Source organism: Leptonychotes weddellii, chromosome 7 (genome assembly GCF_054177405.1).
Source record: "Leptonychotes weddellii isolate Sample4059 chromosome 7, ASM5417740v2, whole genome shotgun sequence".
NCBI classification, from domain to species: domain Eukaryota; kingdom Metazoa; phylum Chordata; class Mammalia; order Carnivora; family Phocidae; genus Leptonychotes; species Leptonychotes weddellii.
Window position 1 is genome coordinate 129761091 of NC_138375.1, and position 6006 is coordinate 129767096.

Below are 6006 nucleotides of genomic sequence, written 5' to 3' on the forward strand. Positions count from 1 at the left end.
CTTTTCTTAATGTATTAAATTAGTCACTGTCATGAAATTAATACCTAAAAAGTACCTGATGAAGGCGAAAACACCTTCCATCAGTAAGTCCCTTGGTGCTCTGGAGTGGACTTTTATGCACCCCTCCCCCGTCCCACCCCCACTCCACCCTCCCGCACCACCATGCTTGTCTTCCCGTGGCAGCCTCATGATGAGGTTGGGTAGACTCACCCCTCTTTCACTCGTTCCAGTCCTAGTGGGACTGCTGTGCTGAACGGTCACTAAAGTAGGGCAATCGGATGCTCCGTCTCTGTGGATTGAATCCAGAGGAAAAATGACTAGAACGCGTTGAACTCAGTGGCATCCCAAAGAAGCTCCCTGTTTCTTTCGACTCCCTCGATCCCCAGAGTAGCCTTATTCCTGTCCCTGTCGAGATCTGGTGCCTCAGCATTTCCTTCGTGAGTATCAGCTCCCATAGCCTCTCAGTAAATCCCTCTTTCCTGCTAAGCTGGCTGGTGTTGGTTTCTGTGGTTTAGGATGGAGGAATCCTAGCTGAAACACAGTGAAATTATCTTTTTAGTAACAAATCCTGGTTTTCGTAAAACTGGGGCTTGACTATTAAGCAAAAGAAAGAAGAACTCTTGGGCTCCTCAGCTACTCTGAGAAGCTAAGACTTCAGATGGTGATGGTGTTAAGAATCCCTGTATTTAGAAATGGCTTGAGATGGCATGTCGGCTCCCAGGACTTTCTCAGGTAGATGCTCAGTGTGATACAGATATTCACTCAACGTAATGCTGCTCTCTTTCCTACACGTTTTCTTTGCATGCACTTTAAAACAACAACTACCTGCCTTGTGCATTTTTCTTATGTTGCTCTTTCTGTCCTCGAAAGTGTTCACAGTTCGTTAAAATGCCACTCCGACCTGTGATTTGCTGTCGGGAGACAGGGTGGAAATCCAGATCAAACACAGGGCACCGATCAGGTGAGGATGACCAGGCTTGCAGAGTCACTGAGTGGGGCCCAACCTAGTGTTTGTCACATGGAGAATGATGGGGGCCTATTTGGGAGGATGGGAGAAGGAGAAGGTATTCTGTTTTCTTCTTTTTCCTTTTTTTTGCACCTCCAACATGGTACCATTCAACCCAGTAAGTCTCTTGCTTCCATCTTGCATCCTTGGTTGAAATCAGAACCTACAACTTAAGCGAGATATTCATAGAGGTACAGAAGGATAATAAAGCCACGGGAGAGAAAGGCAAGTTAATTTGTAAGTGACATGAAAGACAGGAGAAGTAGGAAGATCATTAACTTATGTAACCAAATTCCTGTAAAAGAGGTGTTGGGGGGGCGGGGAGGGCAGTGGGAGCTCTCACCTGCCATGGGTAAGCACCAGCGAAGTGTGAGCAATGCTCCGTAGGAAATAATTACGGTGTTGAATGCCACCACCAAGCCTGCATCTCTTCCAGCGCCGAGTTGTGATTGAAGAACAGTCTTCTAGAGATAAACTAGTCAACTTAGTCACCTTACTTGCTTTTCAGCCCATTACCTCAAGCAGTATTTTTTTTTTATTATCTTTAATTGAGGGCTCCCTCCTCCCCAGGCCTCAGGTTTCCATGAAGGATCTTCCACTAGCAGTTCTTTTTTCCCTCCCTTACTCCCAAGGAAATGTAATCTCTGATTGTAGAATTGGTCAGGCTTTTTCCCCCTGGTCGACCTGCCCTTAAGATGGGGGCACTTTGCTTTCACTCCTGTGCCCCGTGCAGCAAGCCCAGAACCCACCTTCAACCTGCCCTTTTGGAAACCTGTGTCTCCCTGTCCATCCTGTCAAGGTTCAGTAGGGTTACGAGGCAGCTGTTTCCCATGGTGCTTCCTGGGTGAGTTTTGGGTAGTTCTGGAGGCCCGGTCTCTGCTACAGGTGTGTCTCGAGATCCAGAGGTCAACCTGGTGTTATGAAGAAATGAAAGCAGTGTTTCAGGGTGGAAGGTGGGGGAGAAAAGGGGACAGACCCTGGGTCAGGGAAGACCTCTAAGGAGGTGACACTGAAACTGAGACATGAATGCTGGGAAGGGGAAAACTGTCATGAAGATTTGGGGACAGAGTGTTTCAGACAGAGGACATGGCCAGGTAAAGGCCTTGAGCTTGGAACTAGCTTGGGTGTTCCAGGGACAGCAGGAAGGCCGGGGTGCGGGAGCCAGAGGACGTAAAGTCAGGGAGGGGAACAGAGGCAGCCTTTGAGGCCCTGGGAAGGAGTTGGGATTTTATTTTGAGAGAAACAGGAAACCGTGGGAGGGTCCTGAGTACAGAGGTCATGTGATCAGTTTCATGTTTTAAAAATACCACCACACCTGGAAGGAGAAGAAAGGGAGGAAACATAGAGTAGAAGGAGAGCCTGGTAGTAAGGATGATGGGAAGTGGCTAGAGGTGGGTCTATTTTGGAATAGCTCGTAGGTCTTGCTAAAGGTTTGGAGGTCGTATATGAAAGAGAAAGAAGGCATCAAGGATGCCTTCTAGGTTTTGAGCCTGGGCAGCCGGGCGAATGGTGGTGCCATTAATTAAGATGGGGGAGTGAAGGAAGAGAGGGGTAGTGGAGGGTAGAGTTCTGCGTTAGATTATGTTAAATTCGAGATCTTTTTGGACATCCAAGAAGAAACTCGAAGTGCAGTCTGGTCTGCAACTCCAGGGGGAGGTCAGAGCTGGCTTATGAAACTAATGGTTTATAGAGGATGATGTTTAAATCCATGGCCTGGCTGGTCTCACCTCAGAAGAGATGTACATACAGGAGATTACTGAGGACTGACTTTTGGAATGCTTCCAACATTTAGAGACTGAGTCAGCACAGGAGACTGATAAGGCAAGTTATATTCATCAGGGTTCTCCAGAGAAACAGAACTCTGTATACAGAAGGAGGTTTATAAGGAATTGGCTCTCACAGTAGAGAGGCTGACAAGTCCAAATCTGCAGTGTGGGCCAGCTGGTTGAAGATCCAGGAGCACTGATAGCACGGATGAGGTCCACAGGCAGTCTGCTGGAGAGTTCTCTTTCACTTGGAGGAGAGTCCGTCTCTTTGTGCTAGTCAGGCCTTCAACTGATTGGACAAGGCCCACCCACATTATGGAGAGCAATCTGCTTTACTCTACTGATTAAAATTTTAATTTAATCAAATGTTAGAAGTCTACAGATGGAAATGCTAATTGCATCCACAACACCCTCACAGAAACACCTAGAACCACGTTTGACCAAATATCTGGGCATCCTGTGGCCTAGTCAAGTTGACACAGAATTAACTGTCTCCACAATGAGGTAGGAAAGTCGGCTTCTTGGCATGCTCTTAACACTTTCTCATGCACATGCATGTGAGCTGAACAGACGTGGCAAATAAAAATGGCACATTCCAGCCCATTTTTTAGCTAGAGCCATAGGACCCTGGAAGGGACCTCAGAGGTGGGCCAGGCTGCTCTCCATCCTGTGCTGATCTTTCAGTCTCTGCTCAAACACTTCCAGTGCTAGGGAGCTCACTACTTGGCAAGATTAAACAGTTCTATGAATGTTACTCTCTATTTATTTAAAAAAAAAATAAAGCAAAAAGGGGCGCCTGGGTGGCTCAGTCATTAAGTGTCTGCCTTCCACTCAGGTCATGATCCCAGGGTCCTGGAATCGAGCCCCACGTCGGGCTCCCTGCTCCGTGGGAAGCCTGCTTCTCCCTCTCCCACTTCCCCTGCTTGTGTTCCCTCCCTAGCTGTGTGTCTCTCTCTGTCAAATAAATAAATAAAATCTTAAAAAAAAAAAAGCAAAAAAGTCTTTCATATATTGAACAAAAGTCTTCCCCACGAAGCCTGTCTAACTCTCAGCCTCCCCTAGCATGTGGTAAGAATGCCAACTCGGGCACACCACCCCCCGCAGAGAGTTCTGGGTCATTGCAGGGTCTGGGCGGGGTGGGGGAGCTTTGTCAGAGGCTTTTCCTCCCCGGAGCATAGATATGCTTCCCAAGTAGTTGGATCCAGAGGGATTCAAGTGTTGTCTCTCTGCAGCTGCTCATCCCCTGATGCTCAAGCCTTATTGCGGAGTCTGCCAGGCTTCTGCTAAATGGCGAATTTGCTCTCAGAGGCTTCTCTGACCCCGCAAGCTGGCTTCTGTCAGAGCCTGAAGGCTGTCAGCCCTGTCTGTGTATGTCTGGACCCAACTGTAAACATGCTTCCTACTTTTTTTTTTTTTTTTGGTCAGCCTACATTTAGATCAGTAGATATAAACTCCATGTAGTTAGTATTAAGTAAGTAATTTAATGTGATTAAGTTGCAACCTAGCCATAGATGATCGGGACTCTTGCCTTGTAAATGCATCTTCTGAATGTGAACCACGTTCTGGAGGCTGCCACAAAGTGTTCCCAGTGTTGGTGGAGAGACAGGACTCAAGGGTGCTGTGTAGACAGCACTCTGACAAGCATCTCTGATTGGAAATTGACCACAGGACCGGGAGGGAAAATTCGCATTCATCTAAAGAAAGAGGATTAGTACTTGGCTTGTCCCCACCTGTAGAGGGTGCAACGCTTAATAGACAAAGTAGTTCTGGAGGGTGGTGGTATTGAGTACATGGCTAGACAACCCCCAATCTCTTTGGCCTGCTCTTCACAAATGCTAGGACATAACACCATATATATAGACTGAATGTTTGTGTTCCCCTAAAATTCGTAGGTTGAAACCCCATCTCCCTCATTCACATGGTGGTATTTGGAGGTGGGGCCTTTGGGAAGTGGTTCAGTAATGAGGAGCGGGATTTAGTGCCTTTGTAAAAACAGCCTCAGACAGCTCCCTTATCCCTTCTGCCCAGGGAGGACCCAGGGAGAAGACAGCCTTCAGTCTGTCAACCCCCGAAGCAGGTTCTCCCCAGACACTGAATCTGCCGGTGCCTTGATCTTGGACTTCCAACCTCCAGAGCTGAGAGAAAGAAATGTCCGTTGTGGATAAGCCGCCCAGCCTGGTGGTGTTTTGTTAGATCAGCCCGAATAGGCTGAGGCACATAACATCATTTGTCCCAATTCGTTTCATTAGAAGATTCAGTGGCCATGACTTTTTTTGATGTGTTCCAAGCCTGAAGAGGACTTGGTTACACAAACACGCACAAACGATATTTTTGGTCACTGGGTTCTATTAAGACATGGAGGACACCGCTGAACTGAGATTCTCAGCAAACATTAACCGCTCTGTGTGCACAGCTTTGTTTTTGTGTTTTCTTTGTTACCTACGATGCAATGTTTTGTTTTGTTTTGTTTTTTTTAAAGATTTTATTTATTTATTTGACAGAGAGAGAGAGATAGCGAGAGCAGGAACACAAGCAGGGGGAGTGGGAGGGGGAGAAGCAGGCTTCCTGCGGAGCAGGGAGCCCGATGCGGGACTCGATCCCAGGACCCTGGGATCATGACCTGAGCCGAAGGCAGACGCTTAACGACTGAGCCACCCAGGCGCCCCGATGCAATGTTTTTCTTCCCTGTGATGCAATGTTCTTCCTTTGCCTCGTCCCCAACACCTCTTGGGGTAACAAAGTTTGTGCATCCAAGGATCACATGTGCAAATCAGCATTCACATTGCTTTCCTCACAAAATGAATAGCTTCTGTTACCATGAATATCCCTGACAACACTTGACGCCTTCTGGAGGACTTGTAATGGCGCCATTTCTAACTAAACTGTGTTGGTTCGGTTGTGAACTTCTTGAGAAAAAGATCATATCTCAAACATCTTTGGGGGCCTCCGTGTCTAAGATACCAGCCTGCACTTAATGAACTATAAATATTTATTGAAGGGGTAGAAATTTAAAATGCGTTAAAAAGAAATACCTATATCCTGATATATCGTTTCAGAGTAGATTGTTCTGGTGTTAAAAGGATTAAATACAGGGGCGCCTGGGTGGCTCAGTTGGTTAAGCGTCCAACTCTTGGTTTCGGCTCAGGTCATGATCTCGTGGGTCATGAGATTGAGCCCTGTATGAGGCTCCATCCTCTGCAGGGACTCTGCTTGAAGATTCTCTCCCTCCACCCC